Genomic DNA, 23,249 nt, shown 5'->3' on the forward strand with positions numbered 1-23,249 from the left:
CTTCTGATTATAAAAGTCCCCTATGAATTTATGTGGAAGTTTTGGTAGTAGGAAGAAGAAAAATAAATACTTTCCTTTATTCCCTAAAAATAAATTCTCTCTCAATCTTACTGGGTTACTTTATGTCATCTCCACTGTTGCACATTCTTAGACAATCTGTGGAAGGGTATGAAAGAAATCTTTTAACAGGCAGAAACAGGTGGATTGAAAGCTTGAAGGAGAGAGGGTATCTTATATTTTATTTTGTTGAACAAAAGGAGCTGAAATGTGTACTGGTGATATGGGAGGAAAGCAGATAGGAGAGAACAAAGAAGAGAAGAAAAAGAAAATGAGAGGAGAAGAAAAAAGAAGGAAAGGAAAGGGGGAAGGGGAAAGAAAGGAAACAACATAGATGGAAGAGAATTAAATGCGAATTTAGAATGCATCTGGAGAGACTTCAAAGCCTGTAGCCTGTAACAGTGATTTCATAGCCATTGCTTCTCCCTGACCTACCTCTGATAAAAGTAAGGAAGTACAGCTACATTTTTTTAGAGATTTATTTATTTATTTGAGAGAGAGAGAGAGGAGAATAGGGAGCGTGCTGGAGGAAAGGGCAGAGGGAGAGGAAGAGTCTTAAGCAGCCTCCTTTTTGAGCACAAAGACCCATGCAGGGCTCAAACTCAGGACCCTGAGATCATGACCTGAACCAAAACCAAGACTTGGATGCTTAACTGACTGTACCACCCAGGGGCCCCAAAGCAAGGAAGTATATTAAGGAAACAATCAGATGAAAGCTTCTAGGACCAGACCTTGATTTTTTTTCTCTAAATATTTTAATAACATTAATAACCTTTATGAGACACAAAAAATACAGTTAAAATTGCACTATTAAATGCTTAGCAGGTTTGAAGACTAGTCTCATTATTCTTAATCATTAACTCAACAGCAACAAATGAAGACCATATCCACCAAGCTGAAGATTTAATTAATATAATTAAAATAATAAAATATCAAGAAGATCAATGATTTTAATTTTGTCTAATGGTTACTTTTGTATTTTATCTTATTTGGCCTTTCAGCAGCATTCAATGAAATCCACCAGTCTTTACCTTGAAAATCTCTTTTCCTGGCTTTTATTACCACTTGCTCTCCTTTTCCACCAATTTCGCTGATTCTCTATTTAGTTTACTCTTCTCCATCCTACTCTCTCTAAGCAGGTCTATTGAGTGATCTCATCTAGTCCCTTGGATTTAAATTTAGTATAAATATCTTTTGATAACACCCAAACTTTTATCTTCAAAATAAAGAGAGACCAAGCTTTGGTCAAAACCTCAGAATTATATCTCTAACAGCAGTTCTCTGTTGTTATGTTCTATCACTTGAATGAAGTATTGGTTAATTGACTAGTTTTGATAACTCAAAATAATTATCATAGAGTATATGTAACTTTAGACATGAAGGGTAATTTTCATGTATTATCCTCATTGTTTGGGCTTTAGCTAAGAAAGCTAAGAAAACAGAGCTTTACTCTAAATATTTGATTTTTTTTCCCTCTCTAGTAGAATGACATGAGGAAATGGATGGGAGAGTTTAGCACAAAAGAGATGCACTCTTTTTTAGAGTAAAAAGTCTTCATGTCATTTCTGATGTGTTGGTATATTATCTCATTATGGAATTTACTCTATAACCCACTTCTTAAATGAGGACACTTTCCATATTCTTTAAACATAAAAGGAAACAGTAGATGGCAGAATTAGTTTTGTTAGGTAATACAAGGATATTCACAACAAAATAGAAAAAAAAAAAAAAGAAGAAACCTTTAGAAGAAGGGCAAAGTAAATTAATACAAGAAGTATCCAAGCCTTCATTAACAATCATATCTTTGAAGAATATTTAATGGCATTAAAATTTTCCTGATGTAACATTACATTATAAAACTGTATGAAATTGTCTGGACTGTTTTCTTCAGCAGCACATATCCTAAAATTGGGATAATCGAGAAAGAATTATTATGGCTTTATGTAAACATGATGAAATATTTGTAAATTATCCCACACATGTGACCACAGACTATGTTCCAGCGGAATAAATGTATTATATATATCTTTTCATCCTCTGTAAGCAAATTTATCTCATCTTTACTCTTCTTTCTTTCTATGACTGTGCACTCACTACTGATGTTGAAGAACATTCTTATTCAGGTCTTACTCAAGAAAAAATTTCCTTTGTAAGGGATACATTGAGCAGATTGTTCAAAAGTAAGAAGCATATCATCAAAAGCAGTCATGTGTAGTTTCACTCTTTCCTATCATTTATAAGTAACTTTTTAAAAAAGATTTTATTTATTTATTTGATGGCCAGAGATCACAAGTAGGCAGAGAGACAAGCAGAGAGAGAGAGGGAAGCAGGCTCCCCGCTGAGCAGAGAGACCCGATACTTAGATTAATCTCCTTAATGTACTTTCTTTCAAACAAAAACTCTTAGTTTTCTCATAGCTAACATTCAAATTTGGTAGTTTTTATATCCCAATAGCCTGGGAAGGGAAAGCTACATGAACTGGAAGGACAGTTCAGTAAGATTCAAAACTGGCCATTAGAATGTCAACAATGGGAATGCAGAGTTTATAAGTACATCCATTGTATTTAAGTTATACTCAGCTGCCAAAGTCTTAGGATTTGTGTATGACTAGGATTTACTGAGTATATATTGTGAAGGGCACTATTGTGAGTGCTTTTCATATTCATTTTATTTCTTACAACAAACCATGAGGCAGTCCTAATCATGGTATTTGTTTTGTAAATAAGTACTAGGGCACAACGAATTTGAGTTACACAGTCATATAGTTAGTTAGTAAGTTGTGAAACACAATCTCACTCCAAATCCAGCACACTTAAAAAATATGATTAATGATCATAAAAATCAGGACATGATTAAAATTCATGGTGCTCTAGTGCTCCTGAATGCACATATGGTCATTCTCTCTCTGTTTGTATATAATGTGTGTATATCTGCCCTACATGTCACTGACATGTATTTTAAGAAATCGGTTATTTAAAAAAAAAAACAAACTCTTTTTTAAAAATGAAGATTTATTGATGGATTGATTTGAGAGAATGAGCAGAGGAAGGAAGAGAGAACACAAATGGGGAAGAGAGGCAGAGGGAGAGGGAGAAACAAGTTCCCAGATGAGCAGAGAACATGATGTGGGGCTTGATCCCCGGACCCTGGGATCATGACTTAAGCCAAAGGCAGACCCTTAACCAACAGACCCACCCAGGCATTCCCCCAAAATAAAACTTTTAAAGCCTATCAGGTAGCTCATAAAACAAGGAGAATTATATATGTGCATATACACATATATATGTATAAAATATCATATATATGATTTATAAAAATTATATAGCATTTTAATTTTAAAGTATTTTTGTGTCCATTTAATACTCAAATATGGTGCTTTTACTTCTTTCCACAGATAATAGAGTAAAGCAATAAAAAACAATAAACACAAAAAAGCAATAAACACCCCCCCCCAAAATAATTAAAAACAAAATAAGCAGTTATTTGGAGTCCCCAAAATAATTAACATATTTCATAGGTAATTTTTCTTTCATACTTCTCACTGTTATTACAGATTTCTTCTCAAACATTTCGTTAAATTGTTCCCAACCTGGTATTTTGTTGCACAAAGAATAATTTCAGAGTCATACTAGAGGAGCTCTGAAATTATGTTTCCTATTATTAACATTTTTATATGATATTCTTTCTTTAGTCTTTTAAAAAGCATTATAGCAGAATATTATAATACAGAGAATTACTGCTATAGATTTCACATGTCAATACAAATTTGGGGGGGAAAATGAGACCTTGAAAATTGCAAGTTTAAACATTAAAGTTTGTAATTTTAAAGTGTATTTATTATAAAGGTAAAAATTAGTTACAAATGAAATAAGAGCCATCTACTCATTTGAAATATGCTTAATAATTTTGACCCTAGACATCTCAGACCAGAGTTTTTAGTAAATTATAAAAATATTACCTATGTTTTATGTCATATACTTTTACTTTAAACATTTTAAATTATCCAGAACTTAAACCACTTTGTTAATATTTTCAAAATGCTTTGTAACCTGATACTAGCACCTTTTCAAGTCTCATAGGCCCAAACACATACACTTACATTCTTTCCAGTGGCAAAATCTTCTCCCAGGGGATAATTTACCAACTTGTTTGATATTAAGGCAAATAGTGTATTTAATAATAGGGTGGTAAGGAAGGTGACCTTCCATGTATAAAAATGACTTATATCCACTTCATGTCTACAGTTTTTTCTCTTACAATAGTATGTGCTTCACCCTGCAATCAGATTATTTTTTAAAAAGATTTTATTAATTTGAGGGAGAGAGCACAAGTTGGGAGGGGAAGGGTAGAGGAAGAGGGAGAAGCAGGCTCCCTGATGAGAAGAGAGCCCTGAGGGCCAGGGTGGGGCTTCATGCCAGGATCCCAGGATCACGACCAGTGCCCAAGGAACAGAGCCAACCAGACATCCCTGGAATCAGATTATTTTTAAGAATAATAATAAAAAAAACTACAATCTGATTAAAAATAATAATCTAGTGGCTCATCCAAAATAAAGTTTGAAATATTAAGTTCAGCACATGAGCAAACACTCATGATTGTAGAAGAAAGTAAGTAAAATAAATGTTGAATTACCTAACAGCACCGGGAAACTGAAAGCCTCACAGAAGGAGAGTCACTAATAGAAATCAAGCCTGCTGAAATATACCAGAAAGTCTTAACAATTTAAGATACAATATATCTCTGAATTCAGATGTATGGTAGGAAGACCTTGAAAACAAAGCATTTCATTGAATAAAAAATCATTATACAGATATATCCCTTTACACTAAACATTCACCATAGATGATTAGCAGTTTATTAATCGGAAAGGTAAAAAGACACTGTCACCAGACTCAGGGCTACTGAACACAACTAAAGGCAAGATGAGAGATTTGAGAGAAAACAGAAGTGTTGAGCAAATAAACAACATGATAAATTATGAAAGCTAGCTTATACTTATGTTGCTGTTTCAGTTGCTAGAATCCTAACAACTAGCTTTAAACCTGCAGGAAAAAGGATTCTCTGGGGGATATTAATAAGACAAAGAGAAAGGACATAAAGCCAGCTCATTACCTCCTTCTCTTTATTACAATTGAGTGTTGTCATATATTTTAGTAATACACCCAGAAATTCCAGTCAATATAAATATGAATTTATAGCCAAGGTAAGGGTTTCAAACTTAAGGTAAGAACTTAAGGTAAAGGCTGTAATTTCTAACATGAGATTCCAAACAAAACAAAACAAAACATCACAATTTAAAAAATTAACTCAGAGGAAACAGACACAATATATCATCCATTAAGAACAGACCACCATTAAAAGAACAGAGAAGATTTAGAATTGAAGAAAACAGAAAATAAAGCTAGGTAAAATTTAAAAACAAAAAATGAAAATTTGGACATAAGTTGAAGAATTATTTAAAGGAAAGATTAAGTGTGAAAAATTAAAAATATTAAATTACATAAATCTAGAGGTTGCTATATCTAAATGCCATAATAAATTCAGTTTAAGACTCCAATAGTTAGAAGATGCACTATTGAGAAAATGCATTAAAAAAAGTGTTGCTAAATGAATTATTACAGAATATTGATGATTAGACACATCCTTATGGAGCACCTGGGTGGCACAATCCTTAAGCATCTGCCTTCAGCTCAGGTCATGATCTCAGGGTCTTGGGATCAAGCCCCTCATCAGGTTCCCTGCTCAGCAGGAAGCCTGCTTCTCCCTTTCCCACTCCCCCTGCTTGTGTTCCCTGTCTTACTGTGTCTCTCTCTGTCAAATAAATAAAATCTTAAGAAAAAAAGACACATCCTTATAACAGATGTTAAAAATGTAAAAATAATAATAATAATTATAGGTCTAATAAAATGTTTTAAAATCAATTCCATAAAGGAAATGGAAAAGAAAACTGGAGGAAATAATTTAACAAGGAAATATATGAGAAATATATACATAAAGAAATATATAAGCCCTCCTTGCTTCTTAGAGAGTCTGGTGGATCCTGGCATTTCTTGACTTGTGTCAGTATAATTCCAGTCTCTGACTCTGTCTTCACATGGCCTTCTTCCTGTGTGTGTCTGTGTCTTCGCCCTCTCTGCCTTTTATAAGGACCGTGGTCGTTGGCATCATGTGATTCAGTCCTGCAATCCTTATTTTAATGACATCTGCAAAGATCCTTATCCCAAATAAGGTCACATTCTGACATTACAGAGGTTTAGATTTGGACATTTTTTGGATGACATGATTCAACCCACACAGAATTAATAGCAATTATTAAAGATTGTCAATAAAATGAGTTATTTTTCCCTGCATGCTTATGTTTTGAAATTTTATGTAATGAAAACATATTGCTTATCTGAAAGAAAAAGAATAGAAAGGACTTGGGGGCTTTTAAATCTATGACTCAAGTGATAATGATATTAAATAGCTAAAGAGCTTCATGATCATTGAATATTTATCATAAATCTAGTAAGAATAGTTAAAAGTTACCACCATGTACCATTATAACATCATTGGAAAAATATTATGACCTCTGACCTCTGTATAATTATACTGTAAAATTTTTCTGGTTATTGAAGGATTCCTGGTGGAAAACTCTAAAATGATTACAAATTTAATAGGCAAGAACATTCATATAAAATTATTTCTGGAAAAAAAAAAAAGCCTTAAATGATATTGGTTAACATAATTGTAACAGTGCTGTATAAAAATCACTTATTGGTTTGAAAACATTCTGGAAAAATAGTAACATATTGTTATTATGACAAAGATTTTTTACTTTTATTACTAATAATTAATAATGTAATAATATATTTGACATATATACCACACTTTTAATAGTTCATTTAACAAATGCTGTCTTTGCTAAATTCTTCATGAGAATCAAGTAAAGATTCATAAAAAGTATAAACAGTAATATCTAACATTATTATGACTCAATGTAAAATAATTTATTTTCATTATGTCATGTTCCTTGAGTTCCTAGTTTAAAAATTACAGAAGTTTATTATGTTAAAATAATGTGTCATGATAATAAATGTGCAAATGATTAACTAGGTTTCAACTTAAATATAAAAATATCTTAAATCCTCATCTCATTGTTTTAGCAGCATAATCTCAGAAATATGTACTTCTATTTTGGTAATAGCAATGACAATATAAAATGAGAAAAATCAGAATAATTTAAGGATAACTGAAAATTATTTAAAAAGTTGTATTAGAGCTTGTAAATAATGAGGTATCTTATTTCTCCAGCCATTTGCTATCAATAAGATAAAGAAACATTTGTTTGCTGTCACTTGAGAGCTTATTCACTAGAGAATCAAAGGGAGGTTGATTTAAGCCATTTTATTTATACAGCATAAACCCATTTTATCTGTATGCCATAAACCAAGAAGTGATTAGATAAGATAAATAAAATAAATATATATGTAGTGATATTTCAGTGTTAGGTGCATTTTTCCCTTTTGTTGTTTTTTAAGTAAGTTAGTATTAAGTCAGTAGACATGTACTCACTTCCACAAACTATATTTCACATACTACATTGATTAAGTTTTGTTTCCTCATAACTTCCGAGAAAACAATAATCAAAACCAACACTTTTGGTTCTAGAGGGGCAGGAGGTGGGGACATGGGGTAAATGGTGATAGGCATTAAGAAGGCACTTATAATGAGCACTGTATTCTTTATGCAAGTGTTAAATCACTAAATTCTACCTCTGAAACTAATAATACTCTATATGTTAACTAACTTGAATTTAAATAAAATCTTTAAAAAAATTTATGTTTTAAATATCACAGAGGATAGTGCAGGTTTTATACAAATTATATAGGTCAAAAAGTGATCAAGGATTCTATTCATTGAGGTGAAGAAATGCTCACATACCAAGTTACCTTTAATGAAGGCTTTGGGGGAGAGGTGGACTCCCCAGGTGGAAGGGCCATATAGATCATTTCAAGAAGAGTTGGAAGGTAGTTGTCACAGTGTAACCCACCAAAAATGGATAGGTAGTAAAAATAAAAAGAAAGCATAGACCTTTCTTCCAATTTTATCTAAAACCTTCAGAGAACATGTTTCCAGTGATATTTAAGTATACTAGGGACAATACTATTTTTAATTTAGATTAGAAAGTCAGAAATTACAGTTGGTTAAAGGATTTGTATTTACCTTTGATTCCACTTTCCATTTGCTGAGAAATATTCTTTCTCCTCAAAGGCATGGATTCTAAGGTACACTTTCCAGGCATTAGGAGAAGGATTCCAGTGCCAACCTAAACATCAGGGTGCACCTTTCAGTGCAGATCCTAAAAATAGCATGAAGGGAAGTAGTATAGCTCTAGAAAGTGAAGGCACAGCAGGAATTCAGTAAAAGAGCAGAAGTAGTACTGGGGGATTAGCAGCACAGGAAGAAAACATGGTATAAAGGGAATTCAACAAGAGGCCTTAAAGGAAATAACAAGACAGCAGGAGAAAGCAAAGTGTAGGGCAGAGAAGAGAATTTGCTCTCTCACATAAAAGAGAATGGCACACACAAGAGAATGCAGAAAAATGACTGAAAGAGTTGGAGAGACTTTTCAGAGGGATATTCAAGGTCAAAAGATATTATAATTGCTGACCATTGAGAAAGTGAAAAATGATAGGACACAGAACAAGGTAGACACGAGATCACAAAAAAACTTGCCAGGGTTGAATTTTGTGCTATCTCTGACTATGGAATATTTTCTAGAAAGACAATACACCAGAATTTCATGGAAATCTAATATATACAATGTCTGACCCACACTAAATTTTTCCATCTACTTTATATAATTAGAAAATAATGCACTTATACTTAACCTTTACCTGAAAATAAAATTTAGTTAAAAACCAAATCCTGACCCATATAAATCAATGTTACTGAGACATTTTGGCTTCTTGAGCACTTTTGAGCCTACATTGAAAGGCACAAACTCTCTTTCCAGAGAAAAAAGAACAATTTTAACATGCACAAATATTTTGGTTTACTTCATTATCTTGAAATTTATGTATTTCAGAGAGAAAGATGATAAAAACAATTGTTATGTCTATTTTTAATGCAAAAAAAATGGCTAGAGCTCTGAAAAAGTGAGATGAATCCAAATGTTGCAAATCATATTTTTTAAAGATTTTTTAAATTTATGCAAAAGTAAATTTCAACATCAAAACTGTGATTGTTTTTAATAATAACTTGAAATATGAAGTGATTTTTGGCTTATCACCTCACACATGTTCTGGGCCTTTAATCAATTTCTATAATTTATTTTGATGACAGAAAAAGTTCAAATCTTGGAGTAGATATATTGTGATACCCAAAATTAGGTATTGCATGATGGATACACTTTAGAAGCAAAAGATTTGTATCAGCCAAGGCTGGAATTCACCAAGATCTTTTACATTTCCCTCAACTCATTTGAACCACCTATGTCAAGTCAAGCACCATCAATTTCTCAGCATTGGAATGACTGTGAATAAATATTCAAATTTTAAGATTACCTAAGCATGTTATATGTCTACATTTTGTCTTTATTATTTAATATTAATCTTCCATTGCTCTCCTCAAAATACTTTAAAAGCACCCTGCATTATTTCCAGGGGTCTACAGATGTTTACTTAGTATAAACATGACCAAGCTTGCTAATACTCTTGTTGAAATTTGTGTAAGATCTACCTCTGACAATAAAAAGTTTTCTTAATATTCTTCAGTTCTAGTCTAGTCTTAGAAATTGCCCATCACAGTGTAATTTCTCCTTTTCTTCCTGGGTAAAATTAGCATTTCCCAGCCTTTGGTGTAGTTAAATAGAGCCATGAGGCTGAGTTTCAGTCAATGAGGTATGAACATTGAAATAATGTGAATTCTCTCCAGTTCTGGCTCATAACAACTCCCACACATGCTCCATTATGTTATTTTTCCTTCTGGCTGGCTGACTGGAATACAGATTATTTTAGGGATAACTTGAAAGTCATGTGTTGAATACTGTGGTGGAGCCTTGGTCAGCCTCTATCCCTGAGATTAAACAAAAAAAGGCTGTCCCGCCAATCTCTTTACCCTCCCAGTATTGTTGCAGGAGAAATATATTCTCCACATTTGAGCCTGTAAATATCTCAATACTTTCTTGTTTAGAAATAGCAATCTATGTGATGCAAAAATATCTGGATTTAGGAGAATTTAAAATATGTGTCAGTGGCCTTTTGACTGTGAGAAAATAGTTAATGTTGGAAAGCTAGAAATCAGTATTACCATTGACAAACATTTGTCAATATTAACACATGTGGCAAGTGAAAAGTGACCTAGATTTCTATGGAACTAATTAGCCTCCGTTAATTATGTGAGAAGATTCAGAGTAGTAATGTATAATACAAGAAAGAGGTAAATTTGGGGGAGGTGGGAAGAGGGGAAGAGAAGAAAGTCCGGTTTATAAGTAGGAATGAAAGGCAGTAAAAGAAGCCCAACAGTGGGGACTTTGCAGAGGTAGAACTAGTTTTAGATGGCAAATAATAAGAAACTAGACTGTACAGTGCTTTATGAAGCAATGCCATCAAGCCTTCTGAGTTTCAGTTGGCTTTTATGTGGCTGCCATTAATTTGAGAGAACATTGCATGGATACAGGAAACAAAAGAAAGGATTGGTAAGATTTTTTCTAGTAAAGAAATTTGAGTATAACTAGTGCCATGTGACTCTAAATGGGAGAAAATTCGTCAAATGCCTTCTAATATTTTGAAGGATTTATAGTTACACAGAAAATCAGAGCCTGGGTCAAGAAAGATTGACTTGTTTGTGCCCTCTTCAATTTCTTTCATAAGCATTCTATAATTTTCAGAGTACAACTCTTTTATCTCCCTGGTTAGGTTTATTCCTAGGTAACTTACTCCTTTGGTATAACTGCAGATAGTTTCAATTCTTTGATTTCTCTTTCTGCTATTTCATTAGTGGTATATAGAACTGCAACAGATATCTGTACAGTGATTTTATATCCTGTGACTTTGCTGAATTTGTATATTAGTCCTAGCAATTTTTTTGGTGGAGTCTTTAGGATTTTCTATGTAGAGTATCAGGTCATCTTTAAATAGTGAAAGTTTGACTTCTTCCTTGCCAATTTGGAAGCCTTTTCTCAGAAAATAGATTGTGTTGCCACCAAAAACAGTAGACATGAAAGTGTCTCTGAGTAAACAGTATCTAATTCAAATTAAGGAGTTTCTCCTACTAAGACATTGTTGACTGACTTCTCAATGTCTGTCCAGCAGTAATATACGATCACTATGAACATGAACCAATGACTTCTGTATTTCCCATGTTCAATCTTACTGAACTTTTTTTCAATTTATTCTATCCAAGCTCTTTGAAGTGGTGTAGTGTGTATGTGTATATGTGTATGTGAAGTAGGAGGGCAGATAATTTGTCTATTTAATTCTTAAAATTTGTGACCACAAGGAGTCATACCTACATTGATGAAGAAGTTAGTTTATTCTTTGGATTTTATGACTTTATAGTCCTCTTGGCACAAGGAATATGATCCATAACAAAAAATAAAAATGAAAATAAAACATAGATAAGTTTTCACAGTAGAAAAGGAAAATAAATAATTTTATTTACTGTGAACTATCTAATGTGAAGAAAATCTATAATGATACTTAATAGTTAAATTTTATTTAATTGCTATCAGTATTAATCCTTGATGTTTTAAGAATTTTCACAAATGTACATTTACCATCATGTAACATAATATGACTAATAATTTTCAGACAGAATTATTCAAAAAATTTAAAGATAATTATTAATGTATAATTAAGGTGACAGAAGTATATGTATATGTATGATTGTAAAATTTACAATAAGTTTCCAAGTTAACTGGAAGTAAAAATGCATTTATGCAGATACACATATAAATATATACTTAGTACATTTAATACGTATCATGATATAGAATATTAAGTATATCACATATTCTCTAATATATATTATACATTATACACATCTGCATTTCTTTATAACAGTATCTGTATGACCCTACACTTGTATCCTCTTCTTCCAAAAAATTATTTGAAACTTTTTATAATGCATTGCTTTATTTTACATTAGCTTGTGTTCTGATTTATTTATACAGTTTTTAATAGTGTACATGGACTTCTGGTGCAGTTGCATGCAACTGAAATTTTAAGAATAGCTTAGAAATGGGCGCCTGAGTGGCTCAGTTGGTTAAGTGACTGCCTTCAGCTCAGGTCATGATCCCAGAGTCCTGGGATTGAGTCCTGCATCGGGCTCCCTGATCCCTGGGGAGTCTGCTTCTCCCTCTGACCTTCTCCCCTCTTATGCTGACTCTCACTGTCTCTCTTTAGAATAAATAAATAAAATATTAAAAAAAAGAAAAACTCAGAAAACATAGTCTTTCTTTCTAAAGTGACGAACAAGAAAAGAAAGTCCACACTTTTCACTTCTCACCACACTGTATTAGAATTCCATGTGCTCTGTGTAATTAATAATTCAGTGTTTTGTGTTGCCAGTTGTAGTTGTTTTCATTTCAATAGTAATAAAGGTGTAATTATATCTCATGTGTTTTTAAGTTGCTTTCCCTAATGGCTAATAATCTTGAGGATCTTTTGATAATTTTATTTGGTATTCATTTATATATATTTATAATACAATATATAGTGAAAACATGTGTGATGTATGCATATAATGTATATTTTTTTGGTTAACTATCTGATTAGATATCTGAGAAATTGAAAAAACAGATTTATGATCACTGCATTAAAGTACAAAAAGGAAAAATAACAAAATAAAGCTTTATCAGTGTTTGAAAGGTAATATAGACATACTCATAAAATGAGTCAGGTTTTTTTTTTTTAAGATTTTATTTATTTATCTGATGGAGAAAGAGAGATCACAAGTAGGCAGAGAAGTAGGCAGAGGGAGGGGGAAACAGGTTCCCTGCTGAGCAGAGAGGCCGATGTGGGGCTCGATCCCAGGACCCTGGGATCAGGACCTGAGCTGAAGGCAGAGGCTTAACCCACTGAGCCACACAGGTGCCCCGAGTCAATTGTTTTTCTGTGAGGAAATTACTTCATATTAATTCTAATGCTTCTTATCTGAAAATAACATTTTCTAAAAAGAAAAAAAAAAACAAAAAACAAAAAACTACACATAACATGGGGACAACAAGAAATAGTTCATTATCTATTAAATATATCTTTTTTGAAAGTGATTAAAAAAAAGAAAACTTTAATCAAAGCAAAATGTTAGCTTATACTGTTTGAAGTGACCTTATTTCACTTAGCATTATACTCTCTAGTTCCATCCAGATGCATTGTAAATGTCAAGATTTCATTCTTTTTATGGCTGTTTAATTTTACTTAATTCATCCTAAACTACACGTTTATATCTAACAAGGGAATACTAATAAGATATTTATAAGTATATTTACTTTATGCAATACTTGTATACTATATTAGTTTTCTATTGCTGTCTAATAATTTATTGCAAATTTATTAGCTTAAAAGAACACAAATTCATTATCTCTTAGTTTCCATAAGTCATGAGTCAGGGTGCTATTAGCTAGATCCACTACTCAGTGTCTCACTGGGCTATCAATATGTAGCTGTGGCTTCAGGGTTACCTAAAGTTCACCATCTTCATACAAGTTCAGTGATTGTTGAAAGGATTCTGTTTCTTATAGTTCTCAGACTGAGATCCCCATTTTCTTAAATGCTGTTATCCAGGGGCCATTTTTAGCTCCTAGAACTCACTATCATTACCCACCATGAGGCCTTCCCTACAACACTGCAGTTTGCTTCCCCATGACCAAAAGGAGATAGCGGCTTCAGGTCCTTATTTCTTTGAGGCCACTTCATTCTTTGGCCTCTGGATATACTTTCAGGCTAGACCCACCCAGGAAACCTCTAGAACTTAAAGTCAATTGATTTGAGACTTTTTCATCTTCAAAATTAATTCCAGCAGCTCCTTGATTCGTGTTTGATTGAATAACTGGGAGAAGACGTGTACACCAGGGGTTAAGAATCTTAAGGGGCTATGTAAGTATATTGCCTACTTTACATACATTGAGAAACAGAATGACTATTTTATTGATCACTCCCCTGAATTAATTAGATTCAGATACAGGGTCATATCCTGGCTTTAAGTAAATACCACAATATCTTATAAATAACTATACTCTCAGTCTATAAAACAAAACAAAAGGAAAAACTTAGGTATCTTGAAAATAAGTCACGGTATTTTGTAGGATATAAAAATATATCTTACACTATAAAGTTTGTTCACAAAATTTAATTCTATATTTTAAGAAGAAGTGAAGTTTGATTTTGGCCTCTTTATTATTTATAATATTAAAAGATATTTAACAATATATTTTGCTATATAAAACCACTTTACTGATTAGGCTGCACATTTCAGGAATCCCATAATATATTTTGATAAAACAAATGTTCAAGATATACGTTTTTAAAGATAATCAATGAATTTTACTTAGTGTATTTTGGGATTAATATATATTCCTGAATTATCTTCTTAGGATTAATAAATGGCTTACTTATTATGTATATAGCTGTATCAGTATACATCGATGATCCCACTGCAGAGTACAGAGACTTAGTTTAGACACCTGCAAGTTTGAGTATGTACCTTACAGATTAGGTCCTGGTATGTACTAATCAACCTGAAGATACTAGAAGCTCAATTTTTATTCTTTAATAATTAGCATACACTTTTGGCATTTTCAGAAATCTATATGAAAGCTTCTTCACTGCCACTCTAATTTCAAGTCAAAAATTTTTTTTAAAGATTTTATTTATTTATCTGACAGAGAGAGAGAGATCACAAGTAGGCAGAGAGGCAGGCAGAGAGAGGGGGAAGCAGGCTCACCGCTGAGCAGAGAGCCCGATGTGGGGCTCGATCCCAGGACCCTGAGATCATGACCTGAGCTGAAGTCAGAAGCTTAACCCACTGAGCCTCCCAGGCGCCCCTCAAGTCAAATTTAATATCAAATTTCAGAACTTGTAAAATTTGGGTGTTAGAATATTTATTTTTATGTAATTGTATTTTTACCATCAACTGCTTAAAATTAATTATTCTGATTCATCTTTACTAATGCAGAGAAAATAATTGTATTTTTGGAAATAAGGTCAAAGATAGATTCTAGATAGCCGTGTTAAAGCACTTAGACATTTATAAATATCCTCCTGCATCTGCCACTTAATAAAATACCTGATCAGTAGCTGTGTGACATTGGGCAAAAACTAATTTCTTCTTTTTTTAGTAGTTTCATCGTGTATAATATAAGCTGTCTTTGCAGTCTGCAAACGATATGAAGTCTATGATCTGGAGGAGTGACTAGAAATGTTCTGCAGAATCATTGCTCTGAACTGTTGTTCTTTCTATGCATTAGCTATGGAGAATATCATAAGACCATCTATCCTATCTATCTGTATATCTATATCATCTCTACCCCCAGGTATCTATTAATCATTTATCCATTTACTTAATCAATCCACTTATTTATCCATCTATATCAGTCTATATAGACTTTATTATTTTGTTATTTTTCCCAGATAATCAATTAGACTGGTATAGAAAATATTATTTTGTGTGCATGTCCAAGAAAATAAAAAGAAGAAAAGGGCGCCTGGGTGGCTCAGTGGGTTAAAGCCTCTGCCTTCAGCTCAGGTCATGGTCTCAAGGTCCTGGAATTGGGCCCCACATCGGGCTCTCTGCTCAGCGGGGAGCCTGCTTCCCCCTCTCTCTCTGCCTGCCTCTCTGCCTACTTGTGATCTCTGTCAAAATAAATAAATAAAATTTTAAAAAAAAGAAGAAAATAATTAGAAAAACAGCATCAACAACAAAAATAACTTTCTCTAATCTTCCAGTTCAGAAGAGAATAGTTTCTTACAAATAACAAAAAACTCAATTCCTATTGAGGTAGTGTTTTTCAGTATTTTATTGGATAATTTTTATTTACAGATAAAGTTAGTATAAAGAGTCTAAGAAAGTCATTAAACAAAGAAATTTTCATATTAAATACTTAGAACTTTAAATGTTTAAAGCCTTTATTATTTAGACTTGATATTTTGCCAAAAAAAACCTCCTGAATTTCTGCAGGTATAAAGGTTTATTATTACTTTTTATCATCAATAGACTTTAGTTTTTAGAACAGTTTTAGATTTACTGAGAAACTGAGTAGATAGTTTAGAGTTCCCATATCATCCACATCCAGTTTCTACTATTATTAACATCTTATACTAGTGTGCACTATTTGTTGAAATTAATGAATCCATATTGATACATTTTTATAGGCCATAGTTTATTCAGATATCCTTAGTTTTACCTAATGTCCTAATATTCAGTGAGGCCTGCCAAGTAATACCTTTTTAATTGCTTAAGATCAGGTCTGAAAAATCAAAGATAGTGTTTTTTTCAGGACCCACAGGTAGTGTTTTTTTTTCCTTCAATCTAATGTATCATTCTCATTACATCATATCAAATGTACATTCCATCAACGTGAGATGACTGTTGGTGCTTATGGTTGTCACCTGCCTGAGGTAGTATTTGTCAAGTTTGTGCATTGTAAAGTTACTCTCCTCCACTCCATCCCTTCCATACTATCCTCTTTGTAAAGAAATTGTTATGGGGGTGCCTGGGTGGTTCAGTGGGTTAAGCCTCTGCTTTCATCTCAGGTCATGATTCCAGGGTTCTGGGATGGAGCCCCACATTGGGCTCTCTGCTCAGCAGGGGGCCTGCTTCCCCCCCCACCCCTGCTTCTCTGCCTACTTGTGATTCTCTCTCTCTCTGTCAAATAAATAAATAAAATCTTAAAAAAAAAAAAGAAATTGTAATGTGCTGCCCATATTTAAGGAGTGAGAAGTTATCTTTTACTCCTTTGAGGCAGACCATCTACTTAATTCATTTGAGATTCTTCTGCACAGGAGATTTTTACCTTCTTCCTCATTTATTTTTTCAGTCATGCATTTATATCAATATGGATTCATGAGTATTTATTTTATATTCTGTGTTACATTCTAATACTACTTTGTTTAGTTTGTTACCCAAATTGTTCCAAGGATGGCCATTGATCATGGAATTTAAGTGCATCTTTAGAAATGAGTTAAGTGTACATTAGGACCACTGAGCCAATCCTGGGAATCGCTATATAGCTAGTCACTACATTTTGCATATTGGTGCAGTGCACAACTCTGGGAATACTATCGACTTTGTCATATATCTGAATGGGTCTCTACAGAGTTCACATACAAAGTTTGTGAAGCCAAACCCAGCCTTCTAGTACACAGTTATGCCTTTTAGAAAGTGGACAACAATTTAAATGCTTCAGAATTCAATGCAGCTTTTTAACTTGGTTATCTTGTCATCCCTGACAGTGTTGAGTGTTCCTTCAGACTGGTTGTTAAGCTTATTCTGCCTCTTTTTGTATCTTCTTCCACCTTCCCTGCTCTTTTGAACTAACTGCTTCCTCCTTCACTGTTCTCAAAGCCAAGTGTTAAAATCATTGCAAGTCATTGAATGAATTTCCTAGGATACAAAAACAAACTTGATTTTTAGATTTTGGAATTTTAATACCTTTTTCTTGTTATACAAATTTAATTCTCAGATTTTAAGAATTTGCATTGTGATTCAGGTTTTTAGCTTTCTCTACTATTCAATGATTCCTATGGTTCCTTTATAACACAATCAAAATACTAAGTAGACACATTCTTTCAACTGATATAACTATAGGAGAAAGATGTTTTTAGCTATAGAATCATGCCCAGGAAAATGCTAGTAAGTTACTAACTTTTTTTCCCTGTGGTAACAGACCAAGACTCATCTCAGCTGTTCCTTGACCTGAAGTTTGATTTTCAAAGGTTATGCAGTTTATCAAGCTCTCAAAAAGAAGGTATGTGCCCTGTTTTGTGAAGTAAACTTGATATTTTTATCCTCATGATGTTGTTTTTGCTACCTTAAAAAGTATTTCAGTTGTGTCTTAAATCTGTTGGAAAATACTGCTTCTTAAAACTTAGATCTGGAAATCTGGCAATTGGTGATATAATTAGCTTTAAAGTGAGGAAAATCTTTTCTCATTTTCCATTTGCTTCTTATCTTTCACTGCATGTAATTGTAGCATCTTCCCTACAGTAGAATTATTGTAAAATGTTTGCAGTTGGTATCATGTAAGAAATGCTTGTACTGTCAAGGTATCTCAGTTTGATTAACTTATGTAGCAGATTCCAGCAAAGAAACTATTTTCTCTGCAAGCAACCATTAGTAAGTGCTCCCATGTTAGTATTGCTATCTGAAAAAATAGAGGAAAAAGGTATTCTTTTGCAACCTTTAAAATATGTCATTGTGGGCTATTCCATCATGTTAACTGTAAGTTTCATCCTTGAATGCTTACCAGTATTTGAAGGTGAATATTTATATGTTTAAAATGAATCCAAATAAAGTGTCTTGTTTGCATACTGTCATATAATTAATAATTATATTTGATAATGAATGGCTTGATTATTTTCGGTCACCAAAAATCATATCAAAGTAGACATTTTTAACTTCTAAAAAATAAGACTGATATTGAAGAAGAAGCTGAAGACTAGATTTTGCCTAAAGAGTAAAGCTAAAGCAGAATGTTACTCTGCTTCCTTCTTTCATACCTCAATTCTTTTTTGCTTTTATTTGCACCTTACTTCTGCTTTCCTTAATACCTTCTTTATCAGCTTTTTCTTGTATTTTTCCTTACTATGTTTTGATAAGTGTTTTTTGGTTTTTGCATATTTTGCCATGTAATTGATCAGTTATAAATCATATTTTTTGATAGACCACTCCACATATGTCTAGTCAGCATGATATAACATGGCATATACACATGGGTGGATTTTTGTTGTTAAGTATGGCAAGTATTGTTGTAATTTTTAATAGAAGACCTGAATGAATAAAACCATAAATATAAGTCAATTCACAATAAAGACATCTATTAGAAAGTTTACAATTTCTTGTAGGCTTTGTGGTTTTGTCCTTTTTTTGTTTGCTTTTTGTTTTATTTTGTTTTCCAGTTTCCTTATGCTCTTAATTTTCTTGTTAACAATTGCATGGTATAGGTAAGGTGGTGAATCTGTTGAGTGAGAGAACCATCTTCTCTCCATAATGTGTGCAGTGCAAAGTATTTCTAGTTGGTCATAACTGGGGTGTTTATAAAACCCACCTCTGTAAAAAGGAATATGAATAAAATTGCCTAATAGAGAATATATAATCATAAAGGAAATTAAAGATAGCATTAGGAAATTAGAAACTACAGCAGACTACTTACCATGTGGGATCTAAATAGACAAAGAAGTTCTTTGAAAAATGGAATTTGTAGAGGGGAAGAGGAAGTAGACAATTATCTTTTACTGTGAATTTATTCATTGTCTGACATTACAATTTTCACATATGTTATTTCACTAGCTGCTAATTTTTCATCTAATCCTCAGAGTTCTTTGTATACATTTGCCTGTTAATAGCTAATTAAAGATAGCTGTTCAGACTGAGAGAGATGTTAAAGGAATAAGAATTTTCTTCATAAAACTTTCCACAAAAGAATGTAAATCAAGTAAATTCCTTATTTACCAAGAAATGTACATTTATTTGCTTTAGTATAAAGTAAAAGTACTTTTATCTTACATATCAACAATATGACTTAACTTCCCTTCCATGTGTGTCCTTCCTAAATTTCCTAGTCTTTCTTTTCTTTATCTGTACAATAATTTTGTATCCATACATTTATTCTCTCATCAGTCTATTTCTTAAGTAATATTTCTCAAGAATTTATTTTTTAACATTTGACATCACTCATTATTTATCATCCATACCTCATACATTACTAAGTATGACAGACTTTCAACAAAATATATTAAATAAATCAGTGTAATGCCTTCACATATTTACAACTAAACACAATGTAGCAATATTCTAAAATAGTACCCCAAGAATAGAGTTGTATATAAATCAAGAAACTTACTTATTATTTTTAAATGTTTTAAAAATTATTTATGAATTAGCTAAAATAATGTTATTATCCGAATGGAAATTTGTTGTTTAGCATCAAAGAATTCATACCAAGGTGGTACTTCACCATGAAGCTACTAAGCTTCTACCATAGGATATTTTTAAAAAAATTAAAACTGGAGTCTTATTTAATGACAGTAGAAACCTAACCAAATAGAAGCAGTGCATAAAATCAATCAACATCTTGGAAGGTGAAGAGAAAGAGGGAAGAATTTTTCATCCCAAAATGTATACACATTTCACCTTACATTACAAACACTCCCTCAGGTACATGAGTATCTTACAAGAAAATGTTAAACACAAATAAAATACATGTTTAGTTACTTAATGACTCAAATAGAAGAGTCCACAGTAAGCAAAGGAGGATGGTCAAGCAATGAGGGTATTTAAATCTGAGCAGCTGGGAAGACCCAAGAGAAAGTTCTAATCTTTATATTCTGCTTGTGGTTAAATTGCAGTGTGAAACAGATTTATTTGGAATGTCTTAGACTATAAAGTTGGTCAACCTTTGTTAAACTCTGGAGAGAACAATATTTTATTTTGAGCCTAACAAATTAAAGATCAACCTGGGCCATCTGGGTCTGTAATAAGAACAAATAGCAAAAGCATGGTTAGCAAATATCATAGCATGTTAAAGGGACGTTGCAAACATAGCTGTCTATAGATGCTGTGATTTACAGATATTTTCTATTTCCTTTGATAGTAAATTTAATTTATTCCTCTGGCCCTTCATTTTGGTTAAGTTTTCTGTCACTTTATCAATATATTCCCAAGGATTTCAGGATAGTTAAAGTTGCATATAATAAAACTCATGGACCTGACACATTGTAAGTAACAAATTCTCTTAAATTTGCTACATATAGGTTTTTCTCCTAGATTTATCACTGAAAAAATAAAAATTACTCAAGTGAATTACAAATTTGATATTTCTAGTTCATTCATGGTCTATTAGATTAGCTTGAAAGAATTTTTTAAAAATGATCACAGGCATTTTCCATGTGATAAAACTAACCATATGAAATATTTTCAGAAAAACTACCTATTTTTAAATTGCACCCTAGAGTCACATTTTTTAATACTAGCAATATTTTATTTTTCACTTTTAGGTCAAATATATCATTCTTATTGGCCATGCAAAGAAATATGTATGTTGAAAGATGAAAATAAGATACAAGTGAAATGCATTCTAACAACAGCAAATTGATAAAGAGTAGCTTATAATTCATGGAAAACTATCTCTGCATTCTTAGTTTCCCATTTGGTTCCTACTCACTTTCATCATTTCTTATCGTTTTAGAAAATAAAATCATTTTATATGTTTTATCTAAGAATCACAGCCGCTGATTTACCATGTAGAAATTAAAGTATTTTAAAGTGACAATGAACTGATTTTAAAATTGTTACTCCAATGATTGATTACGATAGATGAACTCTGAAATAAAAGGTTTATGATTTAATCAGGGGGAGGCTTTTTTAAAAAGTTGGGTACACATGTCTTTATGTAAGCATTTATTAACATTGTTTATAGAACTCAAGTAAATTCTTAATCATTCAAATTATTGTGCATTTAAGACCTCTCACTTTAGCACCATTGTATTGACCACATACTGCACTCCATCTACTTTTTTTCATACATTTGCTGCTGAGACATTTCCTTTTTACCTAAAAATATTCCTGTATTAAACCTCCTCTTTTTCTTTTACATTTCAATTCCTTCTCTTACTTGACTTTATTCTTAAAAACTCCATTCAGCTCATCCTTTATATGCTACCATAAGCTCTATGAATTATTTCCTATCTTCTTATTTACCCTATCAGTCATCTTTATCTCTGCTTCTGTATTCTCAGATGGAAATGATTTGCTGTCTGTCTTCTATTTTTGAATTTAAAAAAATTAAACATTTTATTTATTTATTTGATAGAGAGAGAGAAGAGAGTATACAAGTAGGCAGAGTGGCAGGCAGAGGGAGGGGGAGTAGCAGACTCCCTGCTAAGAAGAGAGCAGGGATCATGACATGAGCCAAAGGCCTACTTAACATACTGAGCCACCCAGGAACCCCTGCTCTCTGCCTTCTAACAGCTTAACTATCTATATAATTGACCACAACTTCTCCTATCCATTTGTGATATAATTTCATATAGATCTTTAATAAAAGTCTTTGTATATAGGTTACCTAACTATATATGATAGGATCATACTGCTAAGATGGAAAGAAAACTCTACTGAAATGACTTCGAACTATATGATGCTTATACAGCAAAAAAAGAAGTTGTAATCAATGAAGGGCTGTTGCTAATGTTCAAAGTGTTCATCAGGGCACCAGATTTCTTCTGTCTTTATATTCCTTATGTCCAGCAGTTTCCTTTTATGATCATGATCCCATCAGATGGCTGTGGTACTTTGACTTTTATATAAGCATGCCAGCTAGCTGAAAACACCTTTTCTTTGTGAGGTTTTAAGTTTCATTTATTTATTTATTTTTTGAATGGAAGAAAGCTCCTAGCACATTTGCATGTGTCCTATCGGTAGAATTGGATCACATGATCACCCTTAACTGAAAGGAAAGTTCAGTATGTTTGGCCTCCCATTATTTGTAATCAGGAGAGTAAATGATACAGAAGTCTGGTAGTGGGCCCTGGATATCTAATCTACAGTGTCAGCTATAGCATTTAGCTACATGAAACCTAATAATCCAGCTTCCAACCTATTTTGTCATTTTCTCTCTCTGAGATTTTCAACCAGGGCTAGTACCACCTCCTTTAATGGTATTTGGAAAGTGGTGGGGTGTTTTCCAATTGTCATAGACCAAATATTGCTACCAGCATGGAGGGTATGAATGGAAGAGATATTAACATCTTACATTGTGTAGGGAAATGTCTACTGTCAAACAGTGGTATCCCCATCAAAATTGTTGGTAATACCCACTTTGTTAAATACAAACAAATATTTTGTTTAAACTTTTCAGACAAACCAACTCAGTATATCTTTTGTTGTCAAATCCTAATTGTCATATATTTATTTGTGTCAAATTTGTAAAACATTTATTTATTACATATAATATTTAACCTACATATATTATTAATATACATATGGATAGAGAA

The sequence above is a fragment of the Enhydra lutris genome, unplaced genomic scaffold (genome assembly GCF_002288905.1).
Source record: "Enhydra lutris kenyoni isolate GAN:26980312 unplaced genomic scaffold, ASM228890v2 scaffoldscaffold25, whole genome shotgun sequence".
NCBI classification, from domain to species: domain Eukaryota; kingdom Metazoa; phylum Chordata; class Mammalia; order Carnivora; family Mustelidae; genus Enhydra; species Enhydra lutris.